We start from the raw sequence: 23,491 nt of genomic DNA, 5'->3' as shown, positions 1-23,491 counted from the left end.
GGGTATTATGCTGAGCGAAATAAGTCAATCAGAGAAAGACAATTATCATAATATCTCACTGATAAGAGGAATTTGAGAAACAAAACAGAGGATCATAGGGGAAGGGAGGGAAAAATGAAATAAGACAAAAACCAGAAAGGGAGACAAACCATAAGAGACTCTTAATCTCAGGAAACAAACAGAGGTTTGCTGGAGTGTTGTGGGAGGGATGGGGTGGCTGGATGATGGACACTTGGGAGGGTATGTGCTATGGTGAGTGCTGTGAATTGTGTAAGACTGATGAATCACAGACCTGCACCCCTGAAACAAATAATACATTATATGTTAATTAAAAATAAAAATTAAAAAAAAATCCAATGTCCTTTCATGGTGAAACCCCCAATAAACTAGGAATACAAAGGAGACCTCTCAACCAGACAGAAGTGCATCTACGAGAAACCCACTATCACCATCCTCAAGGCTGAGAGACAGAATGTTCAGCCTCTGAGTTCAGGACCAAGACAAGCAGGTCTGCTCTTGCCACTGCCGTTCAACATTTCACTGGAGGTTCTAGTCAGGACAATTAAACCAGAAAAAGAGAAAAAGGAAGGCATGAAACTGTCTCTGTTTGTAGACAATCTTATCTTGTGTATAGAACATCTGAAGGAATCCACCAGTGCTCCCACTAGAACTAATGGATGAGGTCAGCAACTTTGCAGGACACAAGATCAATACACAAACTTTAATTATTTCTATACACCAGCAATGAACAACCCTAAAATGAAACCAAGAAAGCAATTCCATTCATAATAGCATTAAAAAGATTAAAATTATTTTAAAATGATTTTTTAAAAGTACAAGACTCACACACTGAAAAGTATAAAATGTTCTTGCCAATAAATAGAGATCAATATCAATGGAGCAAAAGCCCGTGTTCATGGACCAGAAGACATAACATTGGCAGGACAACAACAATCCCCAAAGAAATCTATAGATTTCATTTCAATGTTTTCAAAACTCCAGCTGGTTTTGTTCTGCAGAAATTGGTAAGAAGATTCCAAAATTCATTTGGAAGTGCCAGGGACCTAGAATAGCCAAAACAATGTTGAAAAAGAACAATGTTAGGTGATCCACAGTTTCGAAACTTCCTATAAAGGTACAGTCATGAAGGCAATGTTGTACTGATGGAGGGGGACACGTGCAGATCAATCAATGGAACAGAAATCCCAGGAATAAATGCATTTGCTTACATTCATGGTTAACTGATTTGCAACAAGGGTGTCAGAAAAATTCAGTGGGGAAAGATTGTATTTTCAATAAACAGCACCATCAAAACTGTAGTCATAATGACCCCTCCCTCATACCATTTAAAAACAAAATTCTAAATGGGTCAGAGATCTATAGGTAAGCACTAAAACTATGAAACTCTTAGAAGAAAAGCAGGAGTCAGTCTTCATGGCCTGGGGGTTGACAGTAGTTTCTTAGATACAGCATCCAAGAAAAGCACCAAGAGAAAAAATACACTGGATTTCGATACAATTAAAAACTTTTGTGGTGAAAATGGTACTCTCCACAAAGTGAAAAGACAGAATGGGAAAAAAAAAATTGTAAATCATGTGGCAATAAGGGATTTTTATCTAGAATACTTTTTAAAACTCATACAATAATAAAGGGGGGCACTTAAAGCAGACCCCAAAAAAATTGAATAGATATTTCTCTAAAGAAGACATACCCATGGCCAGCAACCACATGGAATGATGCTCAACCTCGTTAGTGATTACAGAAACGCAAATCACAGCCACAGTGAGATTGTATGACCCTGGGTGACACACGCATGGCTGGTGGGAATAAAAATAGTACAGCCACTCTGGAACATGGGCTCAAATGTTTAAACACAGAGTTACCGTCTGACCCAGCATTTCCCCTGCGACGTCTATGCCCGAAAGACTTGAAATCGGTCCACAAAAAAATGTGCACATGAATGTTTGTAGCAGCATTATTCATAACAGCCAAAAAGTGGAAACAGCCCAAATGTGTATCAACTGATGAATGGATAAACAATGTGTGATACATTTAGACAATGGAAGCTATTCTACGGGAAAGAATGAAGTACTAACTCATTCTACAGTACAAGTGAACCTTCAAAACATTATGCTAAGTAAAACGATCCAGATACAGAAGGCCACATAGTATATAGTTCCCCTTATTTGAAATGTTCAGAGCAAGAAAATGTACAGAGACAGAAAGATCAGTTCCCCTCAAGGGAACTGGAGGGCTGACGGGAACAGAGACATGGAGAAGTGAAAGCTGATGAAGATGGGATTTCCTTTTGGAGTGATGAAAAAGTCCCCCAGTTAAATTGTGGTGGTTACACAACTCTACCAGAACACACTGAAAATGCTTTAAAGGGGTTGAATTTATGGTATGTGCATTATATCATAATAAAGTGGCTTTTAGCTATTCCATTAGGATGAGCTCTTGGCCAGACCTGGTAGAATAAAGAGGAGGTACAAGGAAAGACAGCACTAAGGAAATCACCCAGAAGGCAATGTGGAGCTACAAAGCAAGAGACAGATCTGGCAAGAAGCGCAAAGGCAGGATCGGGAGCCTCCAACATCCACGTGATAACTGTGCCAGAAGAAGCCAGTAAATGAATGTTGACAATGGAAATAATAATCAAGAATATTCCAGAAGTGACGATTTTTTTTCCAAGACACACTCTCCAATTAAAACATGATATACTGAGTTCTAAGCAAAAGGGTTAGATATCTTGACTTGAAACATAAAGAAAATAGAAAATCCTAGAAGCTTTCCAAAAAGAATAGTTCACCTACAAAGAAATCCTTTTGAGGACAGATTTTTCATCAGAAAACAAAAAGAGAGAGAGAGAGGGAGGGAGAGAGAGAGAGAGAGAGAGACTTAGAAATAGAATAGTATCCTCACGGTGCCAAAGGAAAGTAATCTTCCACACCAAATTCTCACTAAGTCATCATGTGTGTGCAATGGAAAGTTATGCATAAATGCATGACTCTGGAACCAGAATGGGTGGGTGAAACCCAGCTCTGGTTCATGCTATCTCTGTGGCCTTAGGTACAGTCTGCCTCGGTGTTCTGCCCTGCCACACGGACATGACCACCACCTAGGGTGCCGTGGACAGTAAGTGGGTGTGGGCATGTACATAGTGGTGCTCAAAACATGAGTGGCACATAGAAGCACTATTTAAGAGTCTATTTCTTATCATTCTACTATATTAATTAATACTAATACTAAATACTAATATAATTTGACAATGAATATGGAAAACAGCTTTCCAGTCCTATAACCCAGAAAGTTATCTCACTAATATTTAGTATCAGATTTAAAAAAAAAAAAAAAAGGAGGGGCGCCTGGGTGGCTCGGTGGGTTAAGCCTCTGCCTTTGGCTCAGGTCATGATCCCAGGGTGCTGGGATCAAGCCCCGCATCGGGCTCTCTGCTCAGCGGGGAGCCTGCTTCCCCCTCTCTCTCTGCTTGCCTCTCTGCCTGCTTGTGATCTCTGTCAAATAAATAAATAAAATCTTAAAAAAATAAAAATAAAAAAAGGAAACAAAAGAAAAGATAATAAAAGAATAAAAAGGATCAGCCCAACAAAAGGATAAAATATCCATTAAAACATATCATATGCAGGACGTTGCTTACATATTTGGGCACAAAACATAACTTCAAAGTATATGCAAAAAAAATTAAAGAAAAAAATGGACAAAGACCTAATAATGCTGTGTTTTAATGTAAAAGATAACACACAGTCTCTGTCTCACAAACCTAATAAAAATGTTTCAACAAATTTGCGTTGATAGTTTACCATCTCTGGATGTATATAATTAAGTTAGAAATCAGCAGTTTAAGAGCAGAACAGATAGAACCGCCCCCCCCACCATGAGTACTTTGAAATCAGAGGAAAAAAATAAGAAAGAGTAAAGATGAGAAAGTTAAGTGTTCAAGAACTTAGAAAAAAAAATCGATCATAGGAATGGAGGGCATAAGAGAAGCCTGTTGAAAATTTGGAATTTACAGTCCACTAATGTTTTGTTCTAAAATTCCCTTCCTATTTGCTACCATTTGTAAAATATTGTTACTTTTATTTTTATATACACATTCAAAAATTGTTGTTAAATTCCTAAACTCGAGACTCATACCATAAATGGTGTGCCTCTGTGTGTTTGTAATGCTTAATAGAGACGCTAAATTCCAGGAGGAGAAGGATGATGATTTATTCACTACCAGATCTCCATCCCATATAATAGTGCTTGACATCTAGGAACACGATAAATATTTATTGAATATTGTCATTGAATATGAAGTAAAATGAGTCAGAAGCTCACTCTAAGAGACTTCTGTAGAGCCAAACACAAGTGGATTATGATCCTGGTTCTAGAACATTCTGGCTGAACTCCAGGAAAGTTTAATGTCTCTCACAATTTCCTACAACATAAAACACGGTAGGAAAGTAGACAACAGCTACTTTGCAAGGACCTTGCAGCACTTGGCAATGAGGACGTCCTACAAGTGCCAACTATTCAGTCAGTGCTCTGCTCTGTGATGCTGGGGCTGGGACCACGAACCACGTTTCTGCTGGTTCCTTGTTAAGAGCTGCCAAACATGAGAGGGACAATGTCAAGTCAGGGGAGACAAGGATGCCTGCTCCTTCCTGTTTGCTTCCCACTCACTTCCTGTTTACTCCCCACACACTTCCTGTTTACCTCCTATTCTCTGACCATGGCAGCTCCAGGTTTCCCCACCCTTAACGGCCTCTCCCTTCCCTTGGGGGTGGTTGGATCCACTTTGCAGCTTTTCCAACACTCAGAAAAGCGGCTTCTTCAGGGCCCTTCCAACACACCAGCACCAGCGGGGCAACCCCTTCCTCGGACATTTCTGAGCAATGCTAACCCTCCTGGAAATGTCTAGATTTTAGTGGAGGTCATTCTAGCCTTCTCGCCTTGATCCTGGAGCTCTGAAATTGCCACCTCTCTCTACCTTAGAGTTTCCTTTCTGTCCTTTAACTAACCTAACTAGCAATTCTATTACAATCTCTAAATATCTTGTGTCGTTACTATCTCCTTTTCTTCCTTATTTTTTACAAGATTTTGTCTATTTATTTGACATAGAGAGAGACAGGAAGCACAGGCAGGAGGAGGAGTAGAGGCAGAGGGAGAAGCAGGTTCCCACTGAGCAGGGACCCCAATGTTGGACGCGATCCCAGGACCCGGGCATCATGACCTGAGCCAAAGGCAGATGCTTAACCAACTGAGACACCCTGGAGCCCTTTACTTATTTTTTTTAATTTAAATGTGGTTGGTTAACATATAGGCAATATTGGTTTCAGAAGTAGAATTCAGTGACTCATCGCTTACATACAACACCCAGTGCTCATCGCAGCCCGTGCCCTCCCTAATGAGACCTGGCCTTGACTCCGGGCCCCACGAGTTATGAGCCGTGTGAACTTGCACAAGACACTGCAGTACCGAACCGAAGTCTTCCCACAGGTAGAACAGCTAATACCGTGTTGGCTATGAGGGAGATTAAGTGGTTCCTGTACAATTCCATACATGGACCGTCGTGAGTAAAACCTGCGTATCATTGGCTAAAGACATTGGTCCTCTCGTCAGAATAAAACAAAACATCCTGCCTTTATGAGTTCTATAAAATACGGCCAGATAATTTGTACCGTTCTCTGGACCCGGAGGCTAATTTCTTCCCCATCTTGTTGCAGCTCTGAAAGAAGAGGTGCCTTTGATGCCTGCTTTCAAGCTATCTCACTTGGAGCCTCAGTGATCCTTTAAGTCCCTCCAGGGGCTGCCGTGAAGAGCGGCAGGAGCAGGACAGGAGGCAGGAGACCAGCGGGGAGCCTTCGGCCAGTCAAGAAGGTTCTGGCAGCCCAGAAGGGAATCTCTGGTCAAACCCGCATGAAAAGTAAAGACGTTTGTCAACTGAGGATCAAGTCCAGCGGTAACACACCTTCAGGGCCTTAAAGATAGCCACAAGGACCGGGTCTTTGCATCATGTCCCTTCTCTCATCCTCAGGGTCGACTTTCCCCTCAAGCCCAGGGGACGATCGCTTATAATCTTCTCGGCTTCACATATGATCCACTAACGCCTTGTGGAAGAAAAGTCTCTCCTCCTGCTTCACTACTAGGCTCAAAGACTACTTTCCCCGAAGGCGTACCAGCCCTTTCCTGGTAACTCATCCGCCAGAGCAGGCCTGAGGCTGGTTCGCAAGAAACGAGGCAAAGCCCAGCGCCTGTGGTGGGGTCAGCTTTCCCGGAGGTACACTGCTGCTTGGGGGTGGACGGACACACACACAGACACACACACACACACACACAGAACAAAAACAGACTTCCAGTAGGAAGAAAGCAGTGGGACTTGGAGAAGTGATCCTGTTGCAGTAAATATCAGGAGACCCCTGACCCCCGTGGCGTCCGAGTTCTTGTTGGTTATGGCGTCCATGGAGGCTGTCTGTGTGTTAGCTTCCAAGGGCTGCTGTGATAGCTTACCACAGCCGCGTGGCACAAAACCACAGAATTTATCTTATCACCGTTCTGAGGCCAGAGGAAAAGTCAAAGCCCAATCAGACTCACGCTTCCTCCAAAGGCTGTAGGGGAGAACTTGTTGCTCGCCTCTCCCGGCTTCTGGAGGCTCCTGGTGTTCCCGGGCTGGTGGCCACCTCACCGCCCTGTGCCCTGTCAACTCTCCCCCTGCCTCTCTCTCCTGAGGACATGCTTATTGGATTTAGGGCCCCCGGGATAATCCAAGATGATCTCATCCCTAGCTCCTTAATTTCGTTACATCTGCAGCAACGACCCTTTTCCAAAAAAGACTTACGGGGTGTGGGGACAGGGATGGGGTTATACCTTTTGGGGGAGGGGAGGGGGTCACCCTTCAGCCCGCTACACCGAACCACGGGGCTGTTGCGATGCGGAATATTTAAAAGCTTCAAAGCAGGACAGCCCCCCGTGAGTATGTGATAAACAGCGGTTGAATGTAAACCCATTTATCCATCGCGGCAGACTCAGCTCGCATCTTACTCGCTCCCGACGCTATTCCTCCTGGGGCTGCTGGCAGAAGGCAGCATCCACTTGGCCTGCACAAGAAGCCCGTGAGCCAACAGAACGAAGGGGAGAGCTGGGATGGGGAGTCAAAGACGGGGTGAGCAGGTTGACCCAGATGGCAAGGAGAAGGAACAAGATGGCTGTGACGGCGGGGGCGCAGTGTGTGTGTGTGTATGTGTGTGTGTGTGTGCGCGCTGGAATGGTGAACACAGGACTGCAGGCCGCCCTGCCTCACCGCCCTGCCTCTCTCAGTCCTGCCGTGGGCTGGAAATACAACCTATGCCTCAAGTCAAGCAACCAGCCCCAGAGCACATCCCTCCTTCTTCTTGAAAAATTCACAATTTCATAAAGGCTACACTTTACAGACCCGACTTCCAAGCTTATTTTCCTTCTGGGCAAACACATCAATCTTCCCAATCCCTCATTTTCAAATAATAACCCAAGCACTTTTCTCATTACTCTGTTTTCCACTTTTCAAAGAAAGGTGATGCTGAAATTTCATATCCAGATTTCATGCTCAGCCAATTTCCCAGCTGGCAGGAAGGGACCACGGGGATCATCGACCCCAGACCTCACTGCATCTTACGGGGGAGGAGTCAGAGGCTGAGGCACCAGCCCCCCTGGCCAGAATCAGGGGCTTGGAGGGAAAGGCTGCACGGTCTGAGGAACAGCTTGAGGCAAACCCCAGATGGAAAACTTTCCTGGAAATCCAGGGAGTCGCACAGGACTGGAGCGTGGAGTGGTGACCTTGTCCCCTTCCTGGGCCGCCAGCTCGAGTGCAAAATTTCCATTTTGTCTATTATTATCCTTAAGATTTTTCATGTATTCTCATTTAGCAAATAAATGTTAGACACTTAAACTGCAAAAGGGTCATTATTCATGTTCTGGAGACTGAGCAAGTGAAGTGAATCCAAAGTATGAAATAGTAAGATCGAAAGCTTTGTCATCGATTGTCACGGAACGTGCTATTTGTCACCAGCCACTGACGTGCCCTTAGCGTCCCCACACTGATCCCTACTATAATCATCTTTGTAAAAATACTTTTTTTTTTCAGCTTGGGCAAAAAGCCCAAAGTCCAAAATGACATGATGAATGGAAGAGCTCATCGAAGAAAGGTGAAGCCTTGAACGGAGCAAGTAAAATTGCGAAACTGCATCTCTGACCTCTGACGGGCTCTGACGGGGTTGGGCGGGGCGGGGGGGCACCGGGCCGAGAGCAGCTCAGCCAACACCGCCTCGGTCGGTGCCCCCGCCCTGAAAGACAGACCGGAGAATTGAAGCGACCTGTCTGTGATCGCACGTTCAGCTGGTAAAATGGGTGGGCTGGGAACTTCGTCTGCTGACGCCGGTGCTTTCCGCAACTCCAGGCTGTGAAAGGAGCAACTCAGAGTATGACTTTGTCTAAAATAAAAGTGTCTGTTCAAAGGCTTTGGAAAAATTGCAGAAGGAATAATTGACTTGGCAACCGCAACCGTCGTTGTATCAGTCAAGTTTCCATCAGAGAAACGGAGCGGGTTAGGATGGGGGAGCGGGAAGCAGGAGAGGATGGGGGAAGGAGAGGGAGGGGGAGATGGGGAGAAGAAGGGGGAGGGGGAGAAGAGGAGAGTCATTGCACTACTACAGGGGCCTGTCAAGCAGGTGGGGAGGCTGCCGGGCAGACTTCGGGGATCACAGGCAGGCTGGAGCCCCAGAGGCCTGTGCACAGACAGGAGCCTCCCTCCCCCACCCCAGGAAAAGTGTAAGCGCTCTTCTAAGGTCCTCTCTGACTCGGGCCCACTCAAGACAATCCTCCCAGTCAAAGCCCGCTGATTAGGGATGACCATGGACACATGGTCCGTTCTTCTTTCAGGGCAGTCTCTAGTTGGGTGCTTTCCTGAGGGATGGGTGACTTGTTCGGCCCCGCCTAGGGGACAGGCCACGAAGCGATCATAGCCATCACAGATCCCTGGTGAGAGAGTGCTCCAAGGCCGTGGCAAAGCTTTCAAATTTTGTTTATAAGGAAAGAACAGTTTCAAGAGAGGCCAAGCTTCCAGATGTATTACTATTTACAAAAAAAGGGGGGGGGGGGCTGTACGGCTGGATTCAAGCCGCTCACACTTGGTAAGGGGTCGCATCGGTTTCACGGGAGCGGCTTCTGGTTGCTTTTCTCTTTCTTGGACTCTCTTCTTGGGCTTCAGTTTCACGATTCTGCCAACAACACGCCGGGGGTGGTTCTTCTCGGGTGAGGGGAGAAACCGTCGGACATGCGAGGGGACTTCCCCGCACTGGTCCTGGCTTTCTCTCGACCTGTGTGCTGCCTAGACACGAAGATTCACCGAGTCCCGCACCAATGAAACCGGCACTTCCCCACGTGGAGGTGAGACTGGCCAGGTCGGTAGGAAGCAGACACTAACAAGGGACGCCCGGGGCTTTCTAGAGGGCGGGAGGTGTCTGTGAGGGGTGATGGGGACAGGAGCCCCCACGGGTGGGCAGGGCTTTCAGACTGCAGGACGGGTTGACCTCTGTGGAGGGAGACAGGGAAGGAAAGACAGCCCCACACAGCTCTGGGAAAGGCTCCTCAGGGCCATCAGCAGACCCAGAGCCTCCCATCTGCCCAGGGCGAGAAACCGGTTAGCTCTGGCTTCCTGGCTCTGCTCAGTCGCCCTGGGAGCAGTTCAGGGGCAGGTCCCCGAAGGGCAGAGGCTGGAGGCTGACCACAGCGATGCTCCCTGCGGCAGAGTCCGTCTTCCAGGGAGGGCTGACCGATGCACGCCAGAGCCGCCCTCGACTGAGCGTGCAGGGTGCTGGGGGAGACTCCATGCCCCCCGCTTGCAGATGAGAGAAGCGGTTTTAGAGACGAGGAGGGCCACCCACACAGGCCCTGGTGTGGGGAGTCTCCACGGTGCAGAATCCCAGCCTCGGTCCTCTTTGGTCCCATCTTCGTGTCCTCCCCGTCGCCAGTGTTCCGCCGTGTATGGAGTCCTCTGGGCTCCCTGTTAGGCCCTTTTTCCCTATAGACACGTACCCACGAGCGAACAGGTCTGCCCCTTAAAACATCCCTCTGCGTGCTGCGGAGCTACTGGAAACTTGAGGAAACGACGCATTAATGAAGGCCAAGCCCTCTCGGGCTGTTTTGCAGACAACCTTCCTCAGTAATTGCTGATAATTCATATTCTGGCTGTTTTTTCCGCGGCTGAATTCTGCAGACGTGAAGTACTGCCACTTTGTAGTACCTGAAGCAGAAAGAATTTATGTTAGGAGCACAGGGACTCATCCCACACATGGAAGGGCACCCACTTAGAAGCGGGAGATCGACCTCCTGAGACAACAAAGCGCATCACAGTCATGCCCCCTCTGGGGGGACGTGGAGGGCCATGATCCTGGAGAGTCCAGGACAGCCTGTGGGTCAGGCCGGCTGCCAGGCAGCTGGTGCACAGGGAAGGAGCGGCGTCTCGGGTTAGAGACGCGGGGCGGCCCTCACCTCTGACGGAGGGCCGGGGGAGTAGGGCGGGAGGCGGGTCCTGTGTCCGGAGTCTGTGCCCCTACTTTGCTCCCCCCTAGATGGAAAAGACACTCTGAGCCGGTCTTCTTCCTCCTGGATCCGTTTCCTTTTGTTATTGTAACAACTCTAAATTTAGTGCCCTAAAACAAAACAAAATTATTCTCCCACAGTTCTGGGGGGTCGGAAGATTTATTATGCACCTTGTGGGGGCTGGAATCGTGGTGTGGGCAGACGGTCTTCCTTCTGGAGGCTCAGGGGAGAGTCAGCTCCCTTTCTCAGTTTTTAAAGGCACCTGCCTTCCCTGGCTCCGGGCCCCAACACCCTAATTTGCACTTCCAACAGCACAGCTCTTCTCTGACTCTGATACACCTGCTGTCCTCCCGCGGCAGGCTTTGGGGTCAAATCCCTGTCCTTGTCTCTTGCAGATTTGGGAGGCCATCTGCATTTCTCGGCTTGTGGCTTCTTCCCAGGTCTTCAAGCCAGCGGCATAGCATCTCGGAACCTCTCTGCCCTCTTCTGTCCCCACCTTCCCTTTTCTCTTCTCTCCCGCATGGTCCTCTTACTGTCCCTCCTCCACTCTGGTCAGCTGAGGACACGGTCTCGGGCGTGGTGTGGCATCAGCCCTGAGAGTGTGAGAGATGTGTGAGCGTGTGCGTGAGAGCATGAGTGTGTAAGTGAGAGCATGTGTGCAGGAACGTGGTGTGTAAGTGTGGCACACGTGTGTAAAGGGTGTGAGGGTAGAGCGTGGTAGGTGGACGAGTGTGAAAGCATGAGTAAGTACGTGTGAGAGCATGAGTGCAGTCTGGTGAGTGTGTCCGTGTGGCTGTAAGTGGTGAGTGAGAGCGTGTGAGTGTGTGAGCCTGGTATGCAGGAGTGTGAGGCTTGTGTGAACATGTGTGTGCAAGCATGGGGGTGGGCAGAGCAGCCTAGTGCCCACAGCAGAGCGAGCCGACCTCAGCAAGTGTGGTCTTCATAGAGAAAGAAACCAGCCGATTAGACGCCTCTCTCCGCCAGCAAAGATGCCTGCAGCTGCCTTCCAGCACTACAGCACCTGTCCCTGACTTGCCTCCTCCTCCTGCTCAGTAATTCCTCCATTTCCTTTCATCTATTTTTACTGTCATGATTCTAAGTAACAAAGCCCCCAGGGGCAGTCTTCCGACCTCTCTATCCACACTCCCCACTGGACTCCGTGCAGGGGTGACCTTGACCCACAACATGGCGTTAATGGCTGTTTGCCGGTGAAAGTGCTCAAATTCTCCTGTCTTCAACCTGGTCACCCACGTGACTCTCCAACACACCTGCTTGCATGGGCTAAAGGCATTTGAAATTTATCCTGTAAAAAAAAAAAAATGAAGTCTGGGTCTTTCCCCTAGAAATCTTCTCTCCTGGCCTTGCCCACCTTGGGTAGGTGTCCTTGGCTTCCTGCTCTCAGACTCCCTCCAGCTCCCCAGCAGGTCTGGTTGACTGTACTTGCAAACTTACCCCAAACCCGACCCCTCTGCTGTCAGCAGCCCTCTAAGGGCGCTGGGTCGCACAAGAAGAAGCTAACATCTCACTGCTTCCCACGCTTCAAGAGGCTATCCTCTAGGTAGCAGACGGGCTGACCCCTTATCTCGGGCGTGGCCCCGAGAACCAGAGCCTGCAAAAGGACTTTGGAGGCTCACAACAAACTGAAGGAGTTCTCTCGGGGGGGGAAAGTCTGCAGGAAGTGGGGGACACAGACTACGCAAGGAGACGGACCAGAGCCGGGATGGGGTCTCCATGAAGTCTGGTCTTAGCTTGATCCCCAGGGGGAAGGACTCCCCGGACAGAGCTGTCGGCTTGTGACACAGGAACAGTCTCAGTCACCAGCTCTGGACCAAGGGTGGTTCTGCTCAGCTGTGGACTGCGGGGCAACACCGCACGGGAGGCCGCTGGGAGCCGCCAGCCGCCAGCACTCACCGCGCGGGGGCCGTTCCCCTGCCATCCCGGCGAAGGGCCCCTGGGTGGGTCATCAGCAGCTTCTAGAACAGCGTCCGCAGATGGCGGCGGGCACCAGAACCACCTGAGGGAGGGCTGCCAGGTTTAGCAGACAAAAATACAGGACACTCAGGTAAATCTGAATTTCAGATAAATGAGTACTTCTTAGTAGACAGGGGACATCGTGACGTAAAAAAATTATTGTTTATCAAACATATTCAAATTGACCCGGGCGTGCTGTGTTTTATCTGCTCCCCAGAGGGCCTGGCGAGGAACAGGCTGTTGTTCTCCTGATTCAGGAGGTCAGGGGTGAGGTCTGTGAGGGCGCCCTTCCAAGAAATTCCCAGGTTCAGCTGATTCTGCTGATCCAGGGAGGACACCCATGCTAAAAACGCCTTTCACAGTATATACTTTAAGAAAGTAAATCAGACTGTGTTGCTCAAACCCTTCCAGGCCTTTCCAGTCCCCTAAAGGAAAAGCCAAAGTCCTGATAAAGGCTTTTAAGACCCCTGGCAATAACTGCTCTGGCCACATTCCCTAGTTCCTTCCCCGACCACTGCAGAGAAACTGGTCACATGGCTGTTTCCGGAACAAACCAGAGTCCAACCCCAGGACCTTTGCATAAATATTCCCCCTGATTAAATGATTCTCCCCTAACGGATGCAGGGCCTAGCCCTTCCCTTCCTTCCACCTTCGCTTAATTCTACCTCTGACCCGATTTTAAATTGCACCGGGCACCGCCCACACCACCGACCTGCTCTGGGATGTTCCTCTCTGCAGCACAATCTCCCTCCTTCGAGTGGGAAGAGAAATCATTGCTTATTATCCACCTCGTCCCACTAAACTGGAAGTTCCTCGAACACAGAGATTGGTGCTGATTTTCCCCACTTCTATTCCCAGTGGGGATATCCTTTCCCAGCACAGAAGAGGTGCTCGACACATGTGTGGGATAGGACATTAAAGACAGGGAGATGCCCTAACCAGACACCGCCCGGCACCCTGTTCTTTCATTCTGTGAATGCTGGAATGAAATCACCCTGAGTCCAAGGCACAAAGATCCACCTGCTGAAAGTAGGTCCTCTGCAAATGAGTAGAGCAAGTCATCCAAGTGTGTGGGGAGGGGGAAAACGACTTTAAAAATGCCGTTGCAAAATGCCTTCAAGCCATCTGACCGGTCCACAACTGCCGCGACTGTTAACTGTTGCTATTTCTAAAGGAATAATCGGACCAAAGCGGCAGGTGGGAGGTATGTCCCCTCCCCCACAACCCACCACCAGATAGCGTCACAAAGATGAGGCTTAGAGCCCTTCCAACAAACATGAAAGCGTGCATTAGCAATCAGCCCCAAGCAGCCCTGTACTCTATTTTTGTAAGTTCAGAGAGTTCCCTACACTTTGTCCCCAAGCATTCCAAAGACAGCATGACAATTTCACTCTGAGCAAATGCAGTCTCTGTAAAGCAGGATGGGCCGAGCCTTTCATCTCTCCAGGGGATCTGAGACCTCCGTGAAAGCAGAGAGGCTGTGGAGGAAGAACTCGGCCCCAAAAACTGCTCCCCACACAGGGTACAGGGAAGATGCTGGGCTGATGGGCGGCTTGGTCCTGAGGGCCCTGGAGCCTGTTCTTCCGAGGGTGGCCGTCCCCGCGTGCTACTCCAAGCCAGCCACGTGGCTTGGCCATGGTGCGTTGTGCCGAAGGGAAGTTCCTACTAATGTCCCTTAGAAACAGATGAGGCATTTACGGAGCTCAGGTGTCCTCTCTGGGGATTAGAATCCCGGGAAGTGACTTCAAAGTGAACCAAAGGCCCCTAGGATGTAAACTTACACTGTTTATACAACACCTTATGCTGTTCATACCGAAATATTTTTATGTAAACGACACATAGACCATTTGACAAATATCTATATATTAACTTTAAAATGTGTTAGCTCAGGGGCGCCTGGGTGGCTTAGTGGGTTAAAGCCTCTGCCTTCGGCTCAGGTCATGAACTCAGGGTCCTGGGATCGAGCCCCACCTTGAGCTCTCTGCTCCGCGGGGAGCCTGCTTCCCCCTCTCTCTCTCTGCCTGCCTCTCTGCCTACCTGTGATCTCTTTCTGTCAAATAAATAAACAAAATCTTAAAAAATAAAATATGTTAGCTCAAATCATCAACACATGTATCAGTTAAGGTTAGCTCTATAAAGGAAGTCGTTTCAAGAGACTTTGCCACCAAAGCTGGCAACAGAACCCAAAACTGCATAATTCATGACCTCCCTGGACTGACCGGTCCTGAGAACAAATACAGTGAAATAAAGCCACAACCACCGTCGAGTGCTTAGATTTGATTCCCGATTCCTAAGCCTGAGCGAGGACATTCACCTTTGCGACTTGAGACTACTTCCCATCTCTTCTGGGGCCCTAACAGCGGAAACCTGACATTTAATTCCTCAAACAAGGGATAATCCAACTTCTAAAAAAAAGTCTCCGCAGGCAGCTGGTGAGCTGGTTCCTAACTAAGACGCAGAGGTACACAGTTAACAAATCTCACAGAACTCCTAGCCTTTCTACCCCCAAATTAAAGCAGTTTGCATTGAGAGTAATGGGAAAGGCTTCAGGTCTTTAAATAGGCAGAGTTGGAATAAGTCTACGGTGATTTGTAAATCTAAGTAGTTTAGAAAGACTCAAGGGCGTTTAAATAAAGCCAAGTGTTCCCTTACAGCTCCCAGCCCAAGCCCCACCCGCTGCGGGAGACCAGAGACCGGGGAAAGTCACTGTATCTTCCTCTATGAGGGTGACTGACCTCCAGTTTGCCCCAGACTAGGGGGTCTACCGAGACACACAGAATTATCAGTGCTAAAACTCAGACGATGGAAGGAAGACAAGGATGCGTTGGTTGCCCCAAATGAACCCTCAGCTCTCCCAGGAAAATGCCCTTCGTGCCAACAGCAGTCCCCAAGGCCAGGGAGGACCTCCCACGGGTGGTTTTCTCGCTCACCGTAAGCTGCGGGGCCCCAGAGAACCACTGTAAGCCTCTCCCCTCCACCCTGCTTAACAGCGTTCGGGGCTCGGACCCTGAAGACCCCAGCTGCTCCTCGTCAGCCCCCAAAGCGCAGCAGGAGGCTGGCGGGGGCAGGGTAGGTGAGGGGCAGCTGGCACAGGTGGCTTCGTTGCTGCTAATGGGGGGAGAGAGGGAAGGCTTATAAAGAGGTGGGTTGTGGCCGCCTCCCCCCCACGGGTGGTCTTGGTGGGTGTGAACTGTGGGTCCCATCGGTCCCAGCCACGCTGCCCTAGAGCTCTCTGCTGGGAAGAGGCGGGTGGTGGCGTGGCTATCGGTTTGTTTTCAAGCTGGCAAGCTCGGCTCTTTCTCTGGGTTCGTCCCTCCGGGGGAAGCTCCTGTCTTCTCTTTCTCTCATCCTGCTAAAGCCAAAGGAGGCTCCAGCCCACAAAAGCCCACCTCCACATTTGAGGCCTGCTCTCTACACCAAGTGCCCTTCTGTGCTCTGAGATCTTTCTTTCTCCCTCGGAAGAGGATACCAGGAGCGCGTCCTTCACTCCTAGATCTAAAGTAAAGCTTGGGTTCTTGCATCCAACAGAACCGGGCAAGAAGGCGCTGGCTGAGCCCCTCGGGGGGAATACGAGAGCAGGCTTTCAAAGGTACCCCCATTACAGGGAATCCATCTTGAGGAAAATTCTAGAAAGGCCCCACAAAAATCTCTGAATCAGAAGCTGGGAAGCCCCGGGTCTGTGGTCCAGCAGCCTCCGGCCCTCCATGCCCGTCTTTCATGAGCTGGGTTATTAACTGGGTCAGAGTAGAGATCTAGCCATGGTTCGGCACCGAGTAGATGACCCTGAGCTGTGAGCTGTGGTGTTCTTTCATTCCAGCAGCTTCCTCTGAGCAACAGGCCCGGTGCTTGCTTAGAGCACTAGCCACTGTCTCCTAGACCCCCTCTCCTTTAGCCTCCGCTGGGGTCCTGGAGGTCTAGGTGGCTTCTGGGATCTGAGTTCATGATGGTCAAAAACTCCTGACCCCTTATTTCACTAAGCATGATATAAGTCAATCGGAGAAAGACAACTATCATATGATCTCCCTGATTTGAGGACATGGAGAAGCAACATGGGGGGGTAGGGGGATAGGAGAAGAATAAATGAAACAAGATGGGATTGGGAGGGAGACAAACCATAAATGACTCTTAATCTCACAAAACAAACTGGGGGTTGCTGGGGGGAGGTGGGATTGGGAGAGGGGGAGCGGGCTATGGACATTGGGGAGGGGAGGTGAACCATAAGAGACTATGGACTCTGAAAAACAACCTGAGGGTTTTGAAGGGTCAGGGGTGGGAGGTTGGGGGAACAGGTGGTGGGTGATGGGGAGGGCACGTTTTGCATGGAGCACTGGGTGTTGTGCAAAAAGAATGAATACTGTTACGCTGAAAATATTAATAAAAAGGGAAAAAAAAACGGAGAAAAATAAATACCTGGAAATTCTCTAAAAAAAAAAAAAAAAAAAAAAAACTCCTGACCCCTGTAGGTGCTGATTCCCCCCAGCTGCAGACTGAGAAGGTGCCCAGCAGCTTGGAGATGTGCAAGGACCTTGCCCCAAGTTTTGCCTGAGATTTAGGAAGTAGGTGCCTCTTCTAGGCAGTGACTGAAATGAGCTCTCTTCCTCTGACCTCTCTAATACGCTGTCAGACTGCCTCGTCCTGGAATGAGCGGTAGCAGGGGACCATCACTGGCTGTGGGTGTCCCCCCAGAAAACCGTAGGGCTGCCTCCCTGACTTGTGAAGTAGGGGGACCTCCATCCCCATCCCTAAAGTGCTGGATACCAGATGGCTCGGGAAGAGCCGCAGAATGCAACTTTGTTTAAAGCTTCGAAGTCATTCCTGCATCAGAACTAGGTGTGGCATGAGCGGAAATGCACCCAAACCTCCCCCGACCACCCCTTAACCCAGCAGAACCTCAACAGCCAGCCTCTGGCCAGCATTCATGTCCCAGAGAGCAGGTGACCCTGACCTAGTTCCCACCTTTCCCAGTGACCTGGTTGCACCCTTGCTCGCCCCTGCAGGATACCCCACCCCTACCTTGGAAGGAAGGGAAAGTCTTGTCAGCTGGGGCTGTCAAACCACCACAAATCCCTGTTGCAAAAGCAATTTGGACCCAGTTCTTTTCAATTCTGTGGCTTATTTCATCGACAACCACGTGCACCTAGTTGTGGCCTGACTCCTCCCTACCCCGGTAAACCTGGGCTTTCTTGATTGCTTGAGAGTTGCTGCCCTCCCCTGCAAAACCAGGAGTAGGGAACAGCTCCCAAGGCTTTCACAGACCCCGCTTCCATGCAGAGTTGCCTGAAGCCGGGGGACGCCAGCTGCATCACTCCTGTCGGTGGGGAGCCGGCCTCCAGCTGGAAGTGGGATGCTGGCTGGATCGCGCGAGGCAGCCCACGGCGCCGCCACAAATGGCCAGCAAACCCCACTTGTTCTAAATGCAGGTGATGTTGGCGTTTCTGGTGGGAAATGGGGGAATGCGGAGGACTCGGAAGCGTCTGTAAGCCCACAGTTCCGTGAGTGAAAGGACATGAAGCATTGCCTAGCTTTGGCTGTCCTGTTGTAAATATTGCTACGTCTTTAAGTCCCCCTTATGGTGCAGAAAACCCTGCAGTCCCCCTCCTATGAGCTTCGAGGAAGCCGACACGGATCCTCCTGCCTTGCTCCCAGCCACACGGGGCTTTCTGCTCCAGTGTTGTCCAACCTGTCTTTCCCGCAATCCGTCCTTCCTGAGAAAAGTTGTCTTCAACATCTTGCCGGTCAAAAGTCCTCCCTTCCAGAGAGTAGGAGGTGGGGGACAGCGTGGGAGTCTCAATAAGGGAACCATGTGAAAACGACTGCAAAGCTGAGCCCCTAAGTGACTTTGGGATAGGGCATTAACCTCGCCTTAGGGAATGGGGAGCAGAAGGAGTCTGGTCTCTGTGTCGGTTTGTAACCTATTCTCCTCGCCATTGCCACACCCTCCGCTCCTGCTGCAATCAATGTACGTGGAGTGTGCGCGTCGAGGTTCTCTGAATTAATCGTGTGCACCTGGCAACTTACACGCTGCCCCATGAGGTCTGTACTAAGGCCACTTAGATCCCGTCCTGTGAAGGGCTGCTGAGCCCAGGTCCCTATGATGGACCTGGAGAGGCTCTAGGTGTTTGGTAGACAGACACCTTAGTCTCCAGGGGAGGTAAAGCTTGCTTTCCTAGATGAAGGGACTGGTCATCTCGGCAGGCCTCTGATACTGTGGGTTCTTCCCGACACCACAGTAAAGTGGTCAGATGAACTTCTTGGTTTCCCACTGCCTATAAAAGTTATGTTTATGCTGTGCTGTAGTCTATTAAGTGTACAACAGCATGGTCTTAAAATACATAGTTGAAATAATAATCCCAAAAGATGCTAACCAGTCGTCTGAGCATCCAGCAAGTCTGTCTTTCTGTTGGAGGGTCTGCCCCAAGGCTTGTGGCTGCTGACTGATTCGTGTGGCAGCCGCTGAAGCTGGGGGGTGAGGGGTGGGGAGGGGGCTGTGGCAAGTTCTTAAGGCAGCAGTGAAGTTTGCCACATGGACTTTCCCCCAAACAATTTCTCTATAGCTATGTGATGCTGTTTGATAGTATTTTTACCCACAGAACTTTCAGAACTGGGGTCTTCACAAACCCTGCCACTGCCTTATCAAGCTTATGGAATATTCTAAACCGTCCTCCCAACGGATTTCAGCCTCCTCGTCAGGAGCAGCTTCCATCTCCTGGAAGCACATTCCTTGCTCCCCCCCCCAAGCAGCACCACCTCACGCACGAGTTCTAGCCTGAGATCGCGGCAGTGCGGTCCCGCACTCCAGTTCCACTTCAGATTCTGGTTCTCCTGCTGTTGGCATCAACGCTGAGGGGATGTTCTCTGCTAATGTCCTGAGCCCCTCCGTGATCCATGGGGGTTGAATCCCCTTCTTCCAAACTCTTAATGTTGACATTTCAACCTCTTCCCAGGAGTCATGAATGTTCTTTATGGCATCTGGAGGAGTGAATCTTTTCCCAGAAGGTTTTCATCTTGCTCTGCCCAGATACATCCGAGGACCCCCTGTCTATGGAAGCTATATCCTTGCAAAATGTATCTCCTAAATAAGACTTGGAAGACCAAATTACTCCCTGATCTATGGGCTGCAGGACGTGGTTGTTAGAAGGCATGAACACATTAATCTCCCTGTAGGTCTTCATCAGCTCTTGGCTGACCAGGTGCGTTGTTAATGACCAGTAAATGAGAGATCTTTGTGCACCAGGTCTCAACAGTAAGCTTGAAATATTCTGTAAACCATGTTAAGTCATCTGGGCTTAGTTGTTCCACTGCTGGAGCACAGGCAGAGTAGATCTAACCTAATTCCTAAGGGCCCTGGGATTCTGGAAATGGTCAATGAGCATTGGCTTCTACTAGGTCACCAGCTGCATTTGCCCCTAACAAGAGAGGCAGCCTGCTCTCAAAATCCCTGGCTTCAAACTTTGATCTAATAGAAGTCCTTGATGGCATCATCTTACAATGTAAGGCTGTTCTTGCTATAGAGAAAATCTTCACTATCTTAGTTAGATCTTCTGAATAATTTGCTGTATCAACTTGCACTTCTATTATGGAGACAGTTTCTTGAACTGCAAGAGCCAACCTCTGCTAGCTTCAAACTTCAGCTTCCCCACATCCCTCCGCCTTTACAGAATTAGGGAGAGTTAGGGTCTTGCTCTGGATTAAGCTTTGGCTTGAGAGAATGTTGTGCCTGACTTGACCCTCTATCTGGACCACTCATTCTCCATATCCACAATAAGGCTGCTTGGCTTTCTTATTCCTGTGTTCACCAGAAAAGCACTTCTAATTTCCTTTAAGAACTTTCCCTTTGTGCTCACAACTTGGTTAGTGGTCACGAGACCTAACTTTTAGCCTATTGGTTTGCAATGTCCGTCCTTCACTAAGCTTTAGTTTTCCACTTGCTGTGTTCAAGTGGAAAGAAGGGGTCTATCTCTGAGACCATTGTAGATGATTAACTGGTTTAATTTCAATATTGTCTCAGCGAGGCCTGAAGAGCAGGCGAGTGATGGGAGTGGCAGGTCGGTGGAGCAGTGTTGAGTTTGTGGCCTTATGGTTGTGGTTCCTGGTGCCCTGAAACCATTACAGTCCTAAACCTCAAAGATCCCTGAACATAAACCACCATAACAAATACAGTAATTTACTCTGAGCTGCTTGTGATCTACCAAAATGCAATACAGGGACCAAGGGGGTAAAACACTGGGGTTGGGGGAATGTACAGGTAGACTTTCTCAGTGCAGGGGTGCCACAAACCTTCAATTTGTGTTTTTAAAAGTGTAATAGCACAAAGGACACCTGTACAGACTCAGATGTAGAGCATTTTCTGTGGCCTTCTTCTCCTGCAAGGGGGAGCTTTTTTCAAAATATTTGGACAGCAAGTCTCCTGTCAGGTCCATAAGAATATTGAGCATCCCAACTGAGGGCTGACCAAAGCCCATAGGTACATGGTTTTGCTGAGGACCTCTAGACACCAGGATCTGTCCTGAACTGTACCTAGTTTTGGGGATGATGGCAGCTTTGCAGAGGAATCCATTCTACCCAGCTCCTGGAGAGTGAACCCTAGCTAGACTACATACCTGGTAAGGTTCTGAAGGCCCCAAAATGGAATCCAAATGGGAGCCAAGTTTGGATTTGGGGCAGCCCCCTTAGTTGTGGATTAGGTCCCCATCAGTTTGTTTTGCCTGAAGTTTCAGGCTCCATTGTTTCTCCTTTCTTCCCCTTACCCATGGTTTGTTTGATCCTGAGGTTGTGTGTGTGTGTGTGTGTGTGTGTTTGGTTGGTTGTTTTGTTTTTAGACTAAGACTTCATGGACCTCCTAGGAGTTATGTTCCTCTGGCTCAATGATTCTGAAATTGAGTATAGCCTTGTAGCTAATAAGAATTCCCTTTGTAGGGGGAAAGTTTTTTTTACTGAAATCAAGTGGTTAAGAACTAGCAAAGCTTGGCCCAAATACCAAGACCCTAGGCTGGGATTATGGTGCAGCAAGAAATACAAAGTGAGAAGTTGGCCGCAGAAAAGTTAGCGACTGCTGCTCTGGTCTAGTTCTGCAAGAAAGAGGCTCCATCAGAGGGAAGACCTATGGGAAAGTCTCCAGATAGAGGCACCTTTGTTCCACATGACTGGTGTGGTTGGAGGTTGGCAACGGAATTTGAAGCCAAGTACAGAACACTGAACTTGGAGCTCTACAGGGTTTGTCCTTGCCTATCCTAAACTACTGTTGAGCTGTGTAAGTGGGATGCCTGTCAGTTTCATGCTACCAGATGCTGCTGTCGGTATTGGTCCACTGTCTACTGAGGTTGACCGAAGTTGGGGACACAAGCTGCTAATGAGCCAGGCTCTGTCTTGGCATCAAGATCCCCTTGGGAGAAGGAGGGAGGTGGGGAGCTCTTCTAGATTCCTGACCTGAGAGTTAGTATTCCCGTAATGTACACAACAAATACAACAGTGGTGTGAAGCTACAGGTGTTGACTAAACTGAACTTGGGGTTAATTGCAGCATGTGTGCTAGGTAGGTAACTGCCTACTTGAAGTAAACAAAAATAACGGGAGCTCTGAATCCTGGGTGCTCTCCATCTGAGAGCAACCACATCCACATCTAGAGCCTTTTCTCCAACACCAGGGTCCCAAGATCAGACTCCTAACCTGTCTTTCTGCCGTGGCATGAAGGCTTGACAAATCTGGCCACAAGCAGTATTAGCAACAACTGTTTTGATGTCGTGAATCAAGATCTACTCAAATGGGTAGAATGCCCCTGTGGGCCTTTGGTTTGGGTCCCAGGTGACCTGCCCTCCAATGAAGCCTATCCCTGTGGCTGGAATTTGGAGGATGCGACTATATCTTCCTGATGGGGTCCGTGATCAAAGGAGTGAGACTGATGCAAAGCAAAGGTCAAGCAAAGCTTTATTTCACACCAGCACCAAGAATCAAAGCAACTGGCCAGGGCCCTCTCTTACAGGGAAAGCAACTACCCCCAGCTTCACAGACTAGCTTTTATAGAGCAAAGGCCATGTGGTTGAGTCTGGCCAGTGAGATTGTCTCCACCTGACCTGACTCGTCCGTGCATTCTGGGCTCTGTTATCTCCACCCAACCTGACCAGTCCTTGTATTTGGGCTCTGTTATCAGGGACTGGTCGACCATATTTTACTGGTTTACCAGACTTGCTTTTAAGTAAGCTCCTTGGGGGGGGGGGGGAGGCAGAGTCAGTATTAACTGAGATGGAGTCGCTCTCACTATGTAGGCCCTTACATTCCCCCCCTTTACTTTGGAGATTAGTCAAATCCTTGACTTTTCAGCCAGTTCTATGTCCTCCTGTTGTAAGGGGTTATATTGAGACAAAGGACATCAGGGAGTTTATAATGCAGGGGCCAAAAGTAACAGTAGTAATAGTAAAACCAGGGGCTTGCAATTGCTGATATTAGGGAAGTCATCCATGGAGACAAGTTGAACACTTTCATACCATCCCTGGGAGTTCCTGCGTTGTTCATGCTCATCTAGTCTCTTTTTAATGGCTGCCCGACTGTTAATGACTCGTGTGATTTACCCAGAAGCAGCATTCCTCTCCTAGGGCTACACAGAGACCCCCTTTTTCTAGAAATAGTATGTCAAGTCCTCTTCTATTTTGCAATTGTCTATATTTCCCACCTATACTTTAACAATAGGAGGAGCAATGAACTCAATGAACTCATTGTTTTTTGAGTCTTAGCTTTAGTCCATGATAGGAGGGGTCCATTGGCAGTGGCATCAATCTCTGGGGGGGGGCGTCCTCATCCTCAGCTCATTTGATGTGACCCACATGAATCCAGGCCCTGATGCCTTCTACTTCTATTGTCGTGGGGGTGGTCAGGATGACAGTAAATGGTCCCTTCCAGTGAGGCTCCAAGTTTCCCACTTGGTGGCAGCGTATCCAAACCCAGTCCGCGGG

This window comes from Meles meles, chromosome 1 (genome assembly GCF_922984935.1).
Source record: "Meles meles chromosome 1, mMelMel3.1 paternal haplotype, whole genome shotgun sequence".
NCBI lineage: Eukaryota > Metazoa > Chordata > Mammalia > Carnivora > Mustelidae > Meles > Meles meles.
The sequence above is the reverse complement of the archived record's forward strand: the minus strand, read 5'-3'. Positions refer to the sequence as shown.